Genomic DNA, 20,522 nt, shown 5'->3' on the forward strand with positions numbered 1-20,522 from the left:
AAAAAGAATGAAAAGAATTGAGGACAGTCTCAGAGACATCTGGGACAACATTAAATGCACCAACATTTGAATTATAGGGGTCCCAGAAGAAAAAGAGAAAAAGAAAGGGACTGAGGAAATATTTGAGGAGATTATAGTTGAAGACTTCTCTAATATGGGAAAGGAAATAGTCAAGTCCAAGAAGCGCAGAGAGTCCCATACTGGATAAATGCAAGGAAAAACATGCCAAGACACATATTAATCAAACAGTCATAAATTAAATACAAAGAAAAAATATTAAAAGCATCAAGGGAAAAACAACAACTAACATACAAGGGAGTCCCCATAAGGTAAACTGCTGATCTTTCAGCAGAAACTCTGCAAGCCAGAAGGGAGTGGCAGTACATATTTAAAGTGATGAAAGGGAAAAACCAACAACCAAGATTACTCTACCCAGCAAGGATCTCATTCAGATTTGACGGAGAAATTACAACCTTTACAGACAAGCAAAAGCTAAGAGAATTCAGCACCACCAAACCAGCTTTACAACAAATGCTAAAGGAACTTCTCTAGGCAGGAAACACAAGAGAAGGAAAAGACCTACAAAAACAAACCCAAAACGATTAAGAAAGTGGTAATAGGAACATACATATCGATAATTACCTTAACTGTAAATGGATTAAATGCTCCAACCAAAAGACACAGACTGGCTGAATGGATACATAAAACAAGAACCATACATATGCTGTCAATAAGAGACCCACTTCAGACCTAGGAACACATACAGACTGAAAGTGAGGGGATGGAAAAAGATATTCCATGCAAATGGAAATCAAAAGAAAGCTGAAGTAGCAATTCTCATATCAGACAAAATAGACTTTAAAATAAAGACTATTACAAGAGACAAATAAGCACACTACATAATGATCAAGGGATCAACCCAAGAAGACGATATAACAATTGTAAATATTTATGCACCCAACATAGAAGCACCTCAATACATAAGGCAAATGTTAACAGCCATAAAAAGGGAAATTGACAGTAACACAATCATAGTAGGGGACTTTAACACCCCACTTTCACCAATAAACAGATCATCCAAAATGAAAATAAATAGGGAAACACAAGCTTTAAATGATACAATAAACAAGATGGAGTTAATTGCTATTTATAGACATTCCATCCAAAAACAACAGAATACTCTTTCTTCTCAAGTGCTCATGGAACATTCTCCAGGATAGATCATATCTTGGGTCGCAAATCAAGCCACAGTAAATTTAAGAAAATTGAAACTGTATCAGGTATCTTTTCCGACCACAATGCTATAAGACTAGATATCAGTTACAGGAAAAAATCTGTAAAAAATACAAACACATGGAGGCTAAACAATACACTACTAAATATCCAAGAAATCACTGAAGAAATCAAAGAGGAAATCAAAAAATACCTAGAAACAAACCACAATGAAAACACGACAACCCAAATCCTATGGCATGAAGCAAAAGCAGTGCTAAGAGGGAAGTTTACAGCAATACAGTCCTAACTCAAGAAACAACAAACATCTCAAATAAACAACCTAACCTTACACCTAAAGCAAATAGAGAAAGAAGAACAAAAAAAACCCAAAGTTAGCAGAAGAAATCATAAAGATCAGATCAGAAATAAATGAAAAAGAAATGAAGGAAACAATAGCAAAGATCAATAAAACTAACACTGGTTCTTTGAGAAGATATACAAAATTGATAAATCATTAGCCAGACTCATCAAGAAAAAAAGGGAGAAGACTCAAATCAACAGGATCAGAAATAAAAAAGCAGAAGTAACAACTGACACTGCAGAAATACAAAGGATCATGAGACATTACTACAAACAACTATATGCCAATAAAATGGAAAACCTGGAAGAAATGGACACATTCTTAGAAAAGCACAACCTTCCAAGACTGAATGAGGAAGAAATAGAAAATATAAACAGACCAATCACAAGCACTGAAATTGGAACTGTGATTAAAAATCTTCCAGCAAACAAAAGCCCAGGACCAGATGGTTTCACAGGCAAATTCTATCAAACATTTAGAGAAGAGCTAACACCAATCCTTCTCAAACTCTTCCAAAATATGGCAGAGGGAGGAATACTCCCAAACTCATTCTACGAGGCCACCATCACCCTGATACCAAAACCAGACAAAGACGTCACAAAGAAAGAAAACTACAGGCCAATATCACTGATGAACATTGATGCAAAAATCCTCAACAAAATACTAGCAAACAGAATGCAACAGCACGTTAAAAGGATCATACACCATGATCAAGTGGGGTTTATCCCAGGAACGCAAGGATTCTTCAATATACGCAAATCAATCAAGGTGATACACCATATTAACAAACTGAAGGAGAAAAACCATATGATCATCTCAATGGATGCAGAAAAAGCTTTCAACAAAATTCAACATCCATTTATGATAAAAACTCTCCAGAAAGTGGGCATAGAGGGAATTTACCTCAACATAATAAAGGCCACATATGACAAACCCACAGCCAACATCGTTCACAGTGGTGAAAAACTGAAGCCATTTCCTCTAAGATCAGGAACAACACAATGTTGTCCACTCTCACCACTATTATTCAACATAGTTTTGGAAGTTTTAGACACAGCAATCAGAGAAGAAAAAGAATAAAAGGAATCCAAATAGGAAAAGAAGAAGTAAAATTGTCACTGCTTGCAGATGACATGATAGTATACATAGAGAATGCTAAAGATGCTACCAGAAAACTACTAGAGCTAATCAATGAATTTGGTAAAGTAGCAGGATACAAAATTAATGCACAGAAATCTCTTGCATTCCTATACACTAATGATGAAAAATCTAAGAGAAATTAAGGAAACACTCCCATTTACCATTGCAACCAAAAGAATAAAATACCTAGGAATAAACCTACCTAAGGAGACAAAAGACCTGTATGCAGAAAACTATAAGACACTGATGAAAAAAATTAAAGATGATACAAACAGATGGAGAGATATATCATGTTCTTGGATTGGAAGAATCAACACTGTGAAAATGACTATACTACGCAAAACAATCTACAGATTCAATGCAATCCCTATCAAACTATCAATGGCATTTTTCACAAAACTAGAACAAAAAATTTCACAATTTGTATGGAAACACAGAAGACCCCGAATAGCCAAAGCAATCTTGAGAAAGAAAAATGGACCTGGAGGAATCAGGCTCCCAGACTTCAGACTATACTACAAAGTTATACTAATTAAGACAGTATGGTACTGGCACAAAAACAGAAATATAGATCAATGCAACAGGATAAAAACCCCAGAGATAAACCCACGCACATATGGTCACCTTATTTTTGATAAAGGAGGCAAGAATATACAATGGAGATAAGACAGCCTCTTCAATAAGTGGTGCTGGGAAAAGTGGACAGCTACATGAATGAAATAAAAATAAATACAAAATATTTTTTTAAATAATTTAAAAAAATAAAAATAGCAGAATGAAATTAGAACACTCCCTAACACCATATACAAAAATAAACTCAAAACGGATTAACGACCTCAATGTAAGGCCAGACACTATAAAACTCTTAGAGGAAAACATAGGCAGAACACTCTATGACATAAATCACAGCAAGATCCTTTCTGACCCACCTCCTAGAGAAATGGAAATAAAAACAAAAAGAAACAAATGGGACCTAATGAAACTTAAAAGCTTTTGCACAGGAAAGGAAACCATAAACAAGACGAAAAGACAACTCTCAGAATGGGAGAAAATATTTGCAAACGAAGCAACTGACAAAGGATTAATCTTCAAAATTTACAAGCAGCTCATGCAGCTCAATATCAAAGAAACAAACAACCCAATCCAAAAATGGGCAGAAGACTAAATAGATATATCTCCAACGAAGATATACAGATAGCCAACAAACACATGAAAGGATGCTCAACATCACTAATCATTAGAGAAATGCAAATCAAAACTACAATGAGGTATCACCTCACACCAGTCAGAATGGCCATCATCAAAAAATCTACAAACAATAAATGCTGGAGAGGGTGTGGAGAAAAGGGAACCCTCTTGCACTGTTAGTGGGAATGTAAATTGATACAGCCACTATGGAGAACAGTATGGAGGTTCCTTAAAAAACTAAAAATAGAACTACCATATGACCCAGCAATCCCACTACTGGGCATGTATCCTGAGAAAACCATAATTCAAAAAGAGTCCTGTACCACAATGTTCATTGCAGCACTATTTACAATAGCCAGGACATGGTAGCAACCTAAGTGTCTATCCACAGATGAATACATAAAGAAGATGTGGCACATATATACAATGGAATATTACTCAGCCATAGAAAGAAACGAAATTGAGTTATTTGTGGTGAGGTGGATGGACCTAGAGACTGTCATACAGAGTGAAGTAAGTCAGAAGGAGAAAAACAAATACCGTATGCTAACACATATATATGGAATCTAAAAAAAAAAAAATTGGTTCTGAAGAACCTAAGGGCAGGACAGGAATAAAGACGCAGATGTAGAAAATGGACTTGAGGACACAGGGAGGGGAAAGGGTAAGCTGGGATGAAGTCAGAGAGTGGCATGGACATATATACACTACCAAATGTAAAATATATAGCTAGTGGGAAGCAGCCACATAGCACAGGGAGATCAGCTCGGTGCTCTGTGACCACCCAGAGGGGTGGGATAGGGAGGGTGGGAGGGAGACGCAAGAGGAAGGAGATATGGGGATATATGTATATATATAGCTGATTCACTTTGTTATAAAGCAGAAACTAACACATAATTATAAAGCAATTATACTCCAATAAAAATGTTTAAAAAAGTGGGAAAAAATAGCTATGTTACTGTTTCAGTTAAATTAAATTCCATAATATTTTAGGTTCACTAGTAGACTTTACAATATAAAGGATTAAAGGAGTAAATGTTTTTGCAATTCAAGTTTAAAAAACCAGGTTTTTATAGTTTTATGTATTTAGATGTACTTTTTTAAAATTTATTTCATTTATTTATTTTTGGCTGCGTTGGGTCTTCATTGCTGCGTGCAGGCTTTCTCTAGTTCCAGTGAGTAGGGGCTACTCTTCATTGCAGTTCACAGTCATCTCATTGTGGTGGCTTCTCTCGTTGCGGAGCACAGGCTCTAGGCCCGCAGGCTTCAGTAGTTGCAGCACACTGGCTCAGTAGTTGTGGCATGCGGGCTCAGTAGTTGTGGCTCACGGACTCTAGAGCACAGGCTCAGTAGTTGTGGCACACGGGCTTAGTTGCTCCGCAGCATGTGGGGTCTTCCCGGACCAGGGCTCGAACCCATGTCCCCTGCATTGGCAGGCAGATTCTTAACCACTGCGCCACCAGGGAAGCCCTAGATGTGCATTTTATTTCTCCTAAAATAGGGACAGACCTGTCGTTTAGAAGATGCCAAAAAGATACCGAAAAAAATCCTTACTAGCGATGGAATCAATCCCATTTCTCAGTAAACTGGTGTTTACAGATACAGATTTTGCTCTTTCTGTTGGGGAGTGGGCTGTGTGGCGGGGGAGCAGTGGAACTGAAGGATTTGCAAATAAACGTAGAACTAAGTGTTTTTGAAAAGAAACCTCGAGGATCACCCAGTCCAATGAAGTTTTTCTTCATTTGAGAGGTGACAGTAAGCATTTCAATTTCAGAGCAGAGTTCTTGCTATACCATACAGTATTCTCTAGTTTGCTAAGAGGTGGAACCCCCTAGAAGTCAATGTTTTTTGTGGAAACCTATTAAAATGCTGATATATTTATGTCTGCCCTGGGAACCAAAACTTTTACTTGTAAAAAATATGATTCTATTATATTCATATGTTATATTTAACCTCAACATATCCAGGGGGGGAAATGTTGTTAAACTAAACACAATGACTTATTTCAGAGGTTTTGTATGAACATTTGTATGCTACCTACACATGTGGTTTCCTGAGCTCATCAGCCAATAAGCAGTATAAGATGGCAAAGATTTAAGAAAAATTTAGGGTGTGAACTTAAATGTAGAAATTCCAAGTTTACTATATTTTTTTCTAAAACTAAGATGAGACCATACAAATATCTAGTCACTACATTGTATACCTGAAACTAATATAACATGTCAATTATAACTCAAGTTTAAAAAAAAAAAGATGAGACCAACGTTACTTCATGCCAGCCTTGGTGAATCTGCACCCCCTTGAAGCCTAGTTCAGTTTTTTGAAATTCTAAGTTGGTTCTCATTTGGTATAGTAGAGATAAAACATTTGAATGACTATTTTTGTTTTGTTTTCAATCCACTGTGCTAAAATCATGTGGTTACTGCGTGTACCTTATGTTCTTTAAAAGATGGTTTTAAATGAAAATGTTTTGAGACTATAAGTCGTCTTAATGCTTTTGGGCAATTACCACAATAAAACTGATTTTGAAAAGTACTCGATTAAAAGACAATTGAGGGACTTCCCTCGTGGTGCAGTGGTTAAGAATCCACTTGCCAATGCAGGGGACACGGGTTAGAGCCCTGGTCCAGGAAGATCCCACATGCCACGGAGCAACTAAGCCCGTGCGCCACAACTACAGAGCCTGCACTCTAGAGCCGTCAAGCCACAACTACTGAAGCCCGCGCGCCTAGAGCCCGTGCTCCGCAGCGGGAGAGGCCACCTCAATGAGAAGCCCGCACACCGCAACAAAGACCTAACACAGCCATAAATAAATAATTAATTAATTTTTTAAATAAATAAATTTATTTTAAAAAAATAAATAAAAGACAATTGAATGTGGGAAGTGACTGTTAAAAGGATATTTGAGTGGACATATTGACTCTTCTTGATTTCAAAAGTATTCTGTACGTATGAGAATTGTCTATGATATAATTCCGAGTAGAAAAATAATGCTGCAGATTTCATTTCACATGTGAACTTTTTTAAAAAAGAAAGAGAGCACTGGAACAAAATAAAATTTTTAAAACAACTTACTCCAGGTGGTAAGGGAAGAACTTTCAGTTTTTATTTTATAAACTTCCATATTATTTAACCATTTTGTGTGCCATATAAAGTGCCACATAAAACACTGTTTACAAATAAAAAATTATATCAACTCGGTAGAGTGAATCTTTAAAAAGCTGTTGTTTGGTATTCTACTCTTGGATTACTTTCCCTTCATAATCAAACCTTTGCTTCTCACATGGTGGGTCCTCAATAAATACTTTTGAGATTGAACACTGGGTTGTTTTTTTTTTTTTTTTTGCCTATAAAAATAGCAATTTTAGATATGCAACCTAATTGTAGCTGCTCAGTGAATAAACGACAATGTTGAAAAGAACGACTGAAAATGTAGGCCCCAGATTAGTGATGGCTCTGAATCCTAAAGGCAGTGCCTAAAATATCAAATGTCTCAACTAAAAGTAAGGACAAATTTGGGAACAAGCTAGAGAGCCTCTTAAAATTCCAGAGTATAAATTCCCAACTTATCTCCCTAGTTTTCAAATTTATAAATGAGTATATTTTCAAAGTCTCTACAAGCTGAAGGATTCTAAATCTAGGCCAAATAACTGATTACAACAAAAAGAGTGTTGGTTAAATATGTTTTCTTTCCTTTTCTACTGAGGAACAAATAAGAGGACCTAAGCTAAATTTGTAACATTACAATTTTTTCAGAATGTGAGCCAAATAATAAGTTCTTAAAGAACAGATAGATTTTCAAGGCAAGTTGTGAATTCTCTTTCTTGCATCCCTTCAGAAGTAAGACAGAAGTGACTTTGTGTGGCTACATGACTTGGGGCCAGTTCTGCTTAGAAGCTGGTGGGAGAGATAACTGGTACTCTGAGGCTATAGTTGCTTAATGTGATGAGAAAGTTCTAGTGCATCTAATGCATCCATGCTGATTTTTCCCTCTACAAACCAGCATTTTAAGTCAGAGAGCGTCATTTTCACAAGCTTGAGCCAGCCTACATTTCCATTATTATGAATGCTCATAATTAAAACTGGAAAGAACATTTCAGTAAAAATTTTTAAAAATAAATTTAAAAAAATAAAATTGGGCTCATAATTTAAAAAACTGGAAAGAACAGTGGAAATGTAACATCTCAGAAGCATTATGCAATTGGGTAGAGTAAAAGGTAAGGAGGGTTCCTCGGGAAACTAAAAAGTGCTGGATTTTCTACCATTTCTGATATATAAATATAGTACTAGGAAGAAGAAGTATGAACACATAAGATACTCTAGGCCTGGTTTATTGATATAACATTAGGTTGACCTCTACAAAAATACTTATTAGGAATGTCATAATAATAATCATGGATATAATAACTGTTTACAGTTACAATTACAGGTTGGACCAATGCAACCTCCAGGCAAACAAAGATTTTGGAGCAGCATGATCCTCTCCACAAGCTGATATCATAGCATTTGTATGTGTTCAATGTTCAAATGGTTTGGGAACTTCATTTTCAAAAGGCAATTTCAAGACCTAAAATTGTTTTCCTCTATTTAAAAAAAAAATATGTTTGAGAGAACCAATTAGAGAGTTACCAACTAATTCATGTAGCAGGTATTTCTTTAAGTATTTACTTAAATACCAGTGCCTGGTACCATGATGAGCACTGGGACACAGAAATGGAAAAACAAACATGGTTTGATGATTATGCCAGCTCATATATAAAACATGTTCATTAATATGACACATTACCTATGGGGGGAAATAACATACTTTCAAAAGCGATTTTCTGCCTCTGGTTTAGCAGAAGGTGCTAAACCACAAAAATTCACAATTCTGTGCACACACAAAAATTCACAACTTCTTCAGTATGAGTGTGGAAATGTACATATATTTTGGCCTTTGAAAGAGAATTGTTATTAAAATTTTAATGATAATAACTACTGTTTATTGAGTACCATTATTGGGCCTGTATTTAATATTAACTCTTTTAAACAACCCTGAAAGTAGGTATTATTTCCATTTTATGGATGATTTATGTTGAGAAGCCCCTCCCAGAATAAGCCCATGATATTCTGAACAATTTGCAGTTCCAGAGCAGCAGCTGCAGCTCATTTTAAAAGATGAAACAATAGTGACCATTTACTGAACATTTACTCTGTCCTTGCACTGTTCTAGGTCCTTTACATTTATTGTTTCATTGCATTCTCACGACAACCCTACACGATACATAATAATGTATAGATGTAGCAACCGAGGCTCAGAGAGGCTAAGCAATGTGCCCTAAATCAAACAGCCAGTGAATGACCATCTAGCAGAGTTACCAACCTGGGGCTCTCTGACCCTCAAACACTTACTCTCTCCTCTCTAAAATATTCCCCCACTCCACTGACATCCACTTCTCCAACCTCCTTTCATGCTCTGTCCTCTGCCTGAAATGGTCTCCTCTGCTTAACTCCCTCTCAGTCTTCAAGGTTAAATGCAGATATTCCCTTTTCAGTCCCAACCACCCCAGGCAAAATTTGTAATCATAGCACATGTTTTTGCTACTAGTCTAGCACTTATCACATATTATTGTAATTATTTGTATGTATTTCTCTCCCAGGGAGGTTAAGAAGACCTTGAGTGCAAAAAATTGTTTATTATTCATTTTTGAGTTCCCAACACATAGTAAACAGCTTGGCACATAGACTGACACCCTAAGTTATTAGGTGGCAGACCTAATAACTCACACAAGCCTGCTGTAAATTAAAAGAACCTCTAAAAAAGTGACAAAAACAACCCTCCTGCCTTTATCTGTGAACCATATTTTTTTTTGTATGTTTTTATTTGTCTGTTTAAAAGACCCTCAGAAAAGTAAATGTCACCACCTCTCCACCCTCTCTATTTGTCATTCTCCTAACAGGTCGTTCTAGCCTGTTCCTGCATGTTTCTGCCCTCTGAGAAAATTGTGCCTTCTCCTAGTTCAGAAAACACAAAATAGAATTTTCACAAAATCTGTCTTAATTTTGCCTGTTTCCTGGTTAACTAAGCTATACATGGCACAGACCTCCTCTCTGGATTCTCATCACAGCGACAGGCCTTTTTCTTGCCAGTGAGAAATGTGATGACCACAAGGGAGTCTACTAGTGCCAGAAGGAAGGAGCACACTGAAAAATGGTGCATGGCTTAGCCCTTCAAACAGAGCAAATGCATTTTTGTTTACCAACGTTTTATTTTCCTGTAAGGAGATAAGTAAATGTTTTGATTCCTGATTAACAGATTGGAAAGCAAAGATATAGAAAGAGTAAATTATTTGGCCTGAATCCTATTGTCCTAGAGTTTGGAATTTAATCCAAAAGTTTTTACCTTCCAGCCTGCACTCAAACTCAAGGCCAAATTTTCAGAAAATGGATTGTAGCTCTCTTATTTTCTTTATCAAGACAATCAGGTCATCCCTTTAAATAACTCCTTTCTGCTTTAGAAGTGATATTAATAGACAATTATCCTAAAAACTTTTATGCAAAACAGGCTAATAAAAAGATCTGGCTTTTTTAAAAGTTTATACTGAATAGAAATATAGATAATTGGCAGCGCTGTCTGGACAAAGAGTTATAGCTTTGTGGTATAAACACATAGACTGCATGTCCAAATTAGCTCAAGAAATCTCCCATTTCTTAGAGGGCGGGCTGGCTGCCAGCTCTCTAAGAGAGAAAAACACACCCTCTTAGAACATGAATCATTACATAGCACATAAAGCAAGTGTGTGAACACACACACAAACACATACACACACAGAGGCATTTTAAATAATTGCGTGAGACTTTACAAAATATCCCTTCACCACATAAAAGGTACACATTTTATCAACCAAGATCAGGTTGTCCTTTTCTCATCCATGCTGTCATAAAGGGTAGGCTATTTACCAATAGCATTGCTACATAAGAAGGCTCAAGATGTGCTGTAAACAGGGGTGCCAAACACACAGAGCAGATGACTCAGAACTGATTTTAGAGTACACACTTGTAGGCTGAACTTAGTGCCTGCAGCTGGTTATTTGTCAACCCTGTTTTAAAAACAGGTTGGTTGACCTTTATGCCTAGAACTAGTTATCTTCTAAATCCCATACCTGAAGTGCACCCTTCTTAGAGAAAGAAGACCTAATCAATGCTTTTAGCATAGGTGCACTAAGATGACCATTCTTTGGAAATGTGGATTGAAATTTTAAACAAGGACAGAGGTGAGCTCCCCAAGCTGAAACACAACGGAAAACCAGAGGCAAGGTGACCAGAAACGACAGTGGGCATTTGGATGGCTCCCATCCATGTCATAAATGAGTGCAGTGAGTGTCCTTATTCTTTTTATTGTAAATATTCAAAAGTACTGACACATTACGATCAGATGGATAGCTTACAATTGAAACAAGGCCAAAATAGTTCCAAAATCCAAAGGCAAAGGAAGCCAGATATCTCAACATGCGTGCCTAAAAAGCAAGTGTAGAGCACACAATAAAATATAAAAAGAAAACTTACAAGAATAATAAATGTGCTTTTTAACTGCCTTGAGACAACAGATTCCTCACAACAATCAGTTCTACGTTAGCTAGCAAAAAGAGCTACTGCGTTGGACCAAAGATTTTTTTTCCCCTTTATAAAAATTTCTGATTTCATCATAAATGCTATGGTATCACTGTCCAAGGGTCTTGGAGTTTAATGCATATTTTTAGAAGTTAATTTAATGGAGTAAAACCACAACTTGCAAATTTCTTTTCTTTTAATATTGGAAGTATACTTGTCTATTTTATACTACTTTTTGAAAAGCTTTTTTTAATAAGGCATTTTTGGAAAGAATATTTTACATACTTTTTTCAGACTAACTCTACTTCTTTTTAATAAAAACTAATCCAAAAAAAGTAAATACAAACAAAGAATTAAAAAATAAATACGTTCCCTATATTAAAAGCAACTTTTTTCTGGCGTGGTTTATCAGTAAACTCAAAATACACTTAAGCTGATAATTAAAATGATCTATAATTGTCTTGTCTTCACTGTTAAAAAGTCCTAGGATAAAATAATGAGAACGTTTGATATTAAAAGCTGTGCTTCCACCCAAATACACTGCAACACCCCTGAAATGATAGGTAATGAGGACATTGTTTCCTTAGGTTGCTTCTTAGAAGCATCCATAATGCTGGGTTTTTGTAGAGGGGTAGACATTTTCTTTGTGTTTTTGGTTGGTGATGGTGGTGATAGCTGTTTATGAAAGCCATCAGATATGGTTATTTATTAATACAGAAGCCTTTAAAATGCAATGAAGTCAGGAAAGATAAAAAGTCATCTTACAAATACAAACTTAACTCTTCTATCACAGTCCTAAATAACTGTACAAAAAGTGACATTTGGCTATGGAAACAAAAAATCCTTGTCTCATTATTTCTATCCTTCTCCACGTTCCCACAAGTTATATGAAAAGTTACACGGAGAAAAGAAAGGATTTTTGACAATATTTTACTGAATACATAAAATAATTTTAATCAATATATATGGTAATATAAAATAACTCACTCAAAAATTAAAATTCCTCAAATTAAGTTAACTCAGTCAATAAATGTATTTGTTTGTAATCTGGGTGTCCAGTCATATAGATGTTTTTAAAATATAAGAATGTAAATATAATGTGATGGATTTTGTTGGTTATAAAATTAATAAGCATAAGCATAAAATAATCCATTATTTTTAAATGGAAAATACAGAATGGAAAACAATACTTTTACAGTTTGTTTTGGTTCTTATTTCTAAATAATATGTTTATCAATTTGGAGATTTTCTTATTAACTTCCTGTAACTGCAGAGAACTGAGCTCCTTACAAGACTCCACACCTCTCAATTTTCAGGATTATATCACTATTTTTAGTTTCACTATTCATTATCTTAAAATTTAAATAATTTCCTTATACCATGAATTTGTTTTTATTTAAATCTTTTTTTTTTCTTTTTGGTTTGGTGTGTAAAATATGTCACACATTCAGAAAGTCATAAAGCATAGGTGTATTCTGAAGCAAACATCCATTGGCTGCTCAGATCAAGAAGAGCAATACCAGCCCCAAGAAGCTCCCTCCGTACTTTCTATATCACAGCTCACTCCCTTTTCCTTAAATGTAACTCTCTCCTGATTTTTTTGGTGTTCACTTCCTTGTTTTGGTGCTTTACATTTTTGCTATCTAAGAATACATCACTCAACATAACAGTCTAGCTTGTTTTTGAGTTTTAAATAAATGGAATTATGCATTATATATTCTTTTACATTAGCCTTTTCTAGCTCAATATAATGTTTATAAGATTAATTTATATTGTAGCATTCAGTTGTAGTTCATTTTCATTGCTATATAGTATTTCATTGTATAATTATACCACAATTTATTAATACATTCTCCTGTCAATGGACATTTAGCTTGTTCCTATGTTGAAGCATATGAGTAAAGCTGTTATAAACTTTCTTATACATGTCTCCTGGTACACATGGGCATAGATTTCAGTTGGATATACACCTAAGAGAGGAATTGCTAGGTCACAAGTACAGTATGTTTAGTTTTAGTAAATAAAGTCAAACTACTTTCTAAATTGGTTAAACTAGTTTCCATTCCCACCAGCAGTTGTATGAGAGTTCCAGGTGCTCTACTTCCTTGGCAATCCTCACTATTTTGTCTTTTTAATTTCAGCCATTCTGATGCAGATGTAGGAGCATCTCTTTGCATTTTTAATTTGCATTTCTCTGATGACTAATGAGATTGGGCACCTTATCATACGTTTCTTTACCTATTAGATATTTCCTGTTTTAAAGTGGCTGTTGAGTCATTTGCCCATTTTTCTATTGAATTGTATTTTCTTACTGTGTTGTATGAGTTCTTCATATATTCTGGATATAGGCACTTTGTTAATTATGTGTGTTCCAGATATCTCCTAATCTGCAGCTTGCCTTTTTACTATTTTAATTATTTTTAATAGTCTTAATTTTACTGTAATCAAATTAATCAATCCTTACCTTTAAGGTTGGTGCTTCTTAATGTCCAATATGCTTAAAAATCATTCCCTCACGTTGAGATCATGAACCTATTCTTCTATATTATCTTCTTAAGCTTTATTGTTTTGCCTTTCATAGTTAAAGGATCTACAATTTACCTAGAATTGATATTTTTGTGTACAGTGTGAGTGGCTTAAGTTGGGTTTTTTTTCCCAGATAGAGCATCCTCTTTTCCAATGCTCAGCAATGTCATTTTTGTCATCAATGTTTAATTTTTTTCGTTAATTTTCAACAGATTCTCTCGACTCCTTACTGTGTAAAATGAGGGTGTTCATACCCTTACAGTTGCTTCCCCTTCCCCTGCCTACCTTTCATCTCCCAACATCTGTCAGCTAGAGCTTTACTTTAACATCATCAAAGCCGAGTGTTTATGTTCTGTTCTTAATCAAAATTAACTCCTCCATGCTCTGTGCATAAGTTTATTTTAAAAGCTGATAACCAATAAACAAATTTTTTTTTACTGCAAAGAAAATTTTATTTTATATATTACTAGTCACGAATTTGCCATTAATTATTACATAAATGCTGCCTAGTGCCATTAACCAAATGGCATGACCATTTTATGTCTACAATTCACTTCTGTATTTACAAACATAATTTTCATGACTCAATAAACAAATTTTATATTATTACAACTATTCATTACATTATTCATCATAGAGCTAGAAAGTGCTAAAAACTACATTCTCTTGCCTATGTTGCTGATGTCACAATCCTTGTGCCACTCAAAGGAAAATACACTAGTGCCAAGATTAGAGTCTCCTCTCTTACATTTTACCAATTGCTGAAAAAATAATCTTGTGTTAAATTGTTTTATATTTGGAACATGATGTTCTGGTAAAGTGTTTTGATCTACTTAGAGTTTCTGGTTATTCTTTTTTACTTTCTTAAGATTCATAGGCTTTTCCCACCATATCCTAATATCCTGCAACTTCTCATTAGCAGCAGCTATTATTTGAAAGTGATTCTTTTCTTTTCCTTGAAAACATTTTTCTGTAGGCCTGCCAATCTCTGTCCTAAAGTAGACCAGTTTTCTTCCTTGGCCTAGTACATAACTGTCATCCTTGGATATTGTTTCATTATTCTCCTGAACAAGTTTTTTTGTATAATATATGCCTGAGAAGAGGTAGACCAACTGTAAGGTTAGAGGACGCACAACCCACACAGGACCACCCTCACGTGTGACATCGGTTGCAAGTTTGAGGGGTTCTCCAAATCATGCTCGGTTTTGATAATTCACTAGAAGGACTCACAGAACTCACTGAAAGCTATTATATTCATGGTTAAGAGTTATTGCAGAGAAAGAATACAGATTAAAGTCAGCCAAGGGAGGAAATACAGAGAGTAGAGTCTGGGGAAATACCCAGTGCAGAGCTTCCACTGTCCTTTCCCCATAGAGTCAAGACACATTACTTCTCCAGTATTGATTTTTGACAATAAGCACAGACGCTTGCCAACCAGGGAAGTTCATTAGAGCCTCAGCATTTAGTTTTTACTGAGGCTCCATTACATAGGCATGATTGACTGCCCTCAAGGTCAATTTTAATCTCCAGTCTCCAGGCCCTCAAGGTGTGACTCAAAGTCCAACCTTGAACCACATCCATTACAGTTTGGCTGCGCCAAAGCCCCCAGGAAGACAATAACACCCTATCAGGCATGACATTCCAGGAGTTTAGAGATTACCTCCCTAAAGGTGGTGGCAAAGGCCAGACCTCTAGTGGGGTAAGGTTAAATTATTTATTAAACAATCCCACATCTTCCCCTTTCTTGGTTTTCACCCTTTTTTTTACTGGAGTACACCCTCAAGTAAAGGTTCATAGATGTAAATTCCCACTTTAAATCTTTAGTGTTCTGAGATTTCACAATGATATGTCTAAATACGGGCCTTTTTAAAACTTATCTGACTTGGCTTTTATGGACTGTTTGAATTTTAAAATCTCCCTTTAGCTCTGGAGATGTTATTTCTTTAACAATTCCTTCCCTCTACCATGAGTGCTTTGTCTTTCTAGAATACCTACTAGTTGGCTATTAGAAATCTTGAACTGATTTCCAGTTCTGAGTCCAAAGCTTCTCCAGGGTTCTTCACGGCAACTTAGTGACTTCTATCCTTGCAGTCCACTTATCTCATATTGTAGGGTGTTGTTTTCTCCTCTTCTTCCTCTCTGCTCCACTATAAACTTGATAAAGCATGTTTACCTTCTTCTCATCTACTCATGACCACTTACAATTCTCCCCATCTTTGTGGACTACAAATCTTTTTTATTCTCCTAATATTATTTTAAATTATTTCTGTGAGAGATGAATAAATAAATGTGCTCACCTTGACATCGTGAACTAGAAACTGCCCTTATGAATTTAAAAAATATTTTAAAGACAGGTGGCTTTTATCTTCACAGTATGTTTCCTGTGACTATATCAGTGGCATGACACCCAGCAATGAATGCATTCCCTGAGCCTCGATTACACAATTCCAGGACAAGAGCGTCTTAGGAGAGGTATACACATAGAGCCTTATATGACACTTCTTCCTTTATCATATTACATACACAAGATATCACATTATAAATATTAAAAGGAAAAAAAAATGACCTCAGTGACTTTATTTTTAAAATTTATTTTCAAAGCTGTTCCTATCTAAAGAAAAACAACAGAAAAAAAGTATAAAACGCTTACCAAGTTCCAGATGGCAGCTGTGGTGTACAAGAAAGAATGCTGGCTTTGGCATCAGAAGACCTGGGTTTGAGGCCTGGCTCTGCTTCTGTTGTCTCAGTAACTTTGATCCAGTTACTAAACTTTTCTGAGTCACAAATTTCTCTTCCATAAACAGACATGTGTCTGTCTCACCACTGTTGTGAGGCTGAAAACAAACAACAGACATGAAGGAACTTTATAAATTTCAATGTAAACAGAAAATAAAATACACTTTCCAAATGACTATATTCTCCAAGGGAGGTTTTGTGCAGAACTCAACAGAATCTTTTAGGGGAAAAAAAGGTCTACATCTCTGTGACCATCTTTTCTCAGACAAGGAAAAAAAAAAAATCACTCAAAAATCACCTGAATTTTCCATGGGTTCCACCACATAGATAAACACGCCCACTGGAGATGATTGTAAACATAATTATAGACTCTAAAAATGGTATATAAAAACAAGTTCCTAATTCGGAGATTATTCACTTACCCTGTCCTTCAACAAACATACAATGAATGCCAACAATATTCCAAGCCCTTGAAACATTTTTTTAAAACATCAATTAAACCCACTACTTTCACTCACTCAGAAAGCTTCCTGTTTGTAGGGGAGATCATGTATGTACCCTTATACCCATAGTACAGTATTGGGTATAACAAGTTACATATGCCTGCTGCAACCTAATAAGAAATGATACTTCAGCCTTAAAAAATTAGTGGGTGATATTTCCCACCTATGAGAGTCACAAAATTCCAAAAGTGTGACAATATACGCTACTGGAAACAATGTCGAGAAACAGGGTCTCCCAAACATTGCTGTTGAGAATGTAAGATGGTACAAACCTTATAGCAAAGAACTTGGCACTATTTAACAAAATTAGACATAACTTTATCTTGTATTGCTTAGACTCAGCAATCCCACCTCTTGGAATGTATCCAAGATTCACTAGCAAAAAATGAAAAGACACATGCACAAGTCTATTCACTGCAGCCCTATGCATAATATCAAAAACTGGAAAAAACCCAAATGTCCATCAATAGGAAACTTGTTGAATAAAACATGGTCCAAAAAAATGGAATATCACACCACCAATTAAAATAAAGGGGGTGAGAGTGAAGGTCTCTAGTACATGACCTCCAGAATATGTTGTTAAATGACAAAAGCTAGGTGAAGATACGCATTAGTATACTACCACTTGGGAAAGGGGAATGTATAAATAAATACATATATTTGCTTATTTTAAAATGGAGCAGGAGAAAGAATAGTCTTTTCAATAAATGCTGCTAGGAAAACTGTATACGTACATCCCAAAGAATAGAGTTGACCCTTATTATACCATATACAAAAATTAAAATGGTTCAAAGACATAAATATAAGACCTAAAACTACATATCTCTTAGAAGAAAACATAGGATAAAAGCTTCATGAAAAGAGAAAAAAAAATTTTTTTTAAAGAAAAAAAAAAAAGTAGGCTTTCAATTGGCTAAAATAAGTAGAGGAACATCCCAAAAAAAGGGAACTAAGTTCACAAAGGTAACAGATATAGCAAAGTAACGCTTTGTTCTGGGAACTGCGAAAAGCTTGGATTGCCTGAAGAATGGGTTCTGTATAGAAGATATGAAGAATAGGCCATAAAGGAGAGGGCCTCTTATAACAGGTTAATGCATATGGACTTTATTCCATAGGCAATAAGTAACCTTGGAAGGTTTTCATTATCAAGGGGATATGTAATAAAATAGAGCTTAATACCAATAATATTTTACTTTTGTATTGATCTTTATTCTTTTTTTTTTTAGACCATGCCGCACAGCATGCAGGATCTTATTTCCCCGACCAGGGGTCAAACCCGAACCTCCTGCAGTGGAAGCGTGGAGTCTTAACCACTGGACCACGAGGGAAGTCCCTTGATCTTCATTCTTTACAAATTGCCTTTACATGCATGATCTCATTTGATCCCCGCCATAATTCTATAGTGGAGGTGTTATTACTACTTGTCAGTAGAATAATCTTTAAACAAGACATAGGCCCAGGTCTTATATGATTTCAAATTCAATCTGCTTCAAATCTACTTCCATTGTAGGAAGACTGATGTTTTGAAGTTGTGTGCAAAATACACTAAAGCGAGAGGATACTGAAGGCAGTAGGGCAGCTCCTGAAGAACAAAGGAACTGCTGAGACAGAGCTGGCTTTTAGGAGCCAGCGTTTAGCCAAGTAATCGAAAACCAATGAGCAGGCTTCTTCTCTTCTAGAAAGTTCGACTCTGCCACGAAGGCAGCGGGAACAGGATTATGGAGATGATCTCAAATTTCTTTAAAATTCCCCCATGGTACTGAGCACTGTCCTAGGCACAGAGCGCTGCCAAATAGGTGCCTGGGGCATTCATTCCTCTCCGTGGGCACTAACACTACATGCCAAGGACCGGGAGAACCTTAGTCCCTACACTGTTCTGAACTGTACTACCTGCTTCCAATTGCCTACTGCAGACCCAGATCACATCACTCCAACAGAATGAAATCAGATGCCTCTTCCAACCTGACAAAGATATGTTTGTTTAAATGACAACTGTAGGATTCCGCCAAGGACATGTGGGCCATGTGAAAACTGGAAGCACAGAGCTCACAGCTGTTCATTTCAACAGTCAAGAGTGGACAACTGGTAAGAATCCAAACAATTTTTTATTGTTTAAGTCTTAGGTGCTCTTGCTTTTCTAATAGCTTCCCTGCTACCGATGCAAATTTGATCTCTCAAAATAAGGATTTTTCAGGAAAACGTCTTGCATATGTTAACAAAGACGCGTTTGATTCGACTTCTCTAACACTGAAATATAAAGTGATTAAGATGAAAATTTCCTAACATCATATTACCTTTAAAGGTTATTCTAAAATAGTTAAAACATTAAACTCCAGCTTTGTTTCAAGGCCCCCTCCAGGTTCTGTCTTGGCGTAAGCTGAGCCTTCACAAGACTCCAGCGCTGACTCACTCACCTAGTTCAGACCTTTCTTCAGGGTCCCTGAGTAATGCTGATAGAAGTGTTAAAGCAAAGGATTAACATCCCTCATCCCAATTCCCTCAAACAGTAGTTTTCTTTTTTCTGCTTTTTGTTTGCTTATTGTTATTTTAGCTCAAGAAATCCTATCTTTACAAGAAATCTTTTGTTTAAGTTCACTATATAAAACTGCTAAAAGCAGAGTTGTAGTTGAAGGAGACAGGAAAAGAGGTGAAACCTGATTATTTATCCTCCCTTGGGCCCAAAGCCTTTTGCTGGACACACAGTAAAACAGCTGACCTTAAAGATTTCTGAGGTTAACTTAGAATTTGATCTTCAAGATTTAGGAGCATAAAAACACTGAGTTAGACCAACCTCCTGGGTGTGAATAATAGAGCAGTCTACTTGATCGCTTCACTCATTCATTCTTCCCACAATTATTCACTGAATATTTATGAGGTGCCAGGCACTGCTCTTAGCGCAAGGGATATAGCAGGAAACAAAAGAGACTAATTTTGTGCCCTCATGGAGCTTACAAGATAGTTGGGGGAAGACACTTAATAAAGACATAAATAAAAGTATATATGTTTGATGTGATAGAAAATGGATATGAAGAAAAGTAAAATAGGATGAGGGATAGAAAAAGGGTATACACGTGTGAGTGTGCGTGTGTGTGTGTGTGTGTGTGTGTGTGTGTGTGTGTGTGCTCCTTTATGTGGTGAGTTGGGAAAGGCCTCCCTTGTGAGGCTGACCTTTAATCAGGGAGTCAATAAAGTGAAATATCTGGAACAAGAGCTATTCAGGTGGAAGAAAAAGTAAGTAGAAAAGCGCTGAAGCAAGCGAGTGC

At 36.0% G+C, this 20,522-nt stretch overlaps 1 protein-coding gene across 18 annotated transcripts in view; it reads right to left on the reverse strand.

Annotated features, from left to right (window-relative positions):
- The window catches only part of TMC1 (transmembrane channel like 1), a 375,625-nt gene that overhangs the window by 344,943 nt on the left and 10,160 nt on the right, over positions 1-20,522 (reverse strand). For all 18 annotated transcript variants that reach the window (XR_014266085.1, XR_014266086.1, XR_014266087.1 and 15 more), the window contains exon 2: positions 16,671-16,854. The gene's annotated coding sequence lies outside the window, so the exon portion shown is untranslated. The remainder of the gene's footprint in view (positions 1-16,670; positions 16,855-20,522) is intronic.

The sequence above is a fragment of the Balaenoptera physalus genome, assembly GCF_965194825.1.
Source record: "Balaenoptera physalus genome assembly, chromosome: 7".
Taxonomy (NCBI): domain Eukaryota; kingdom Metazoa; phylum Chordata; class Mammalia; order Artiodactyla; family Balaenopteridae; genus Balaenoptera; species Balaenoptera physalus.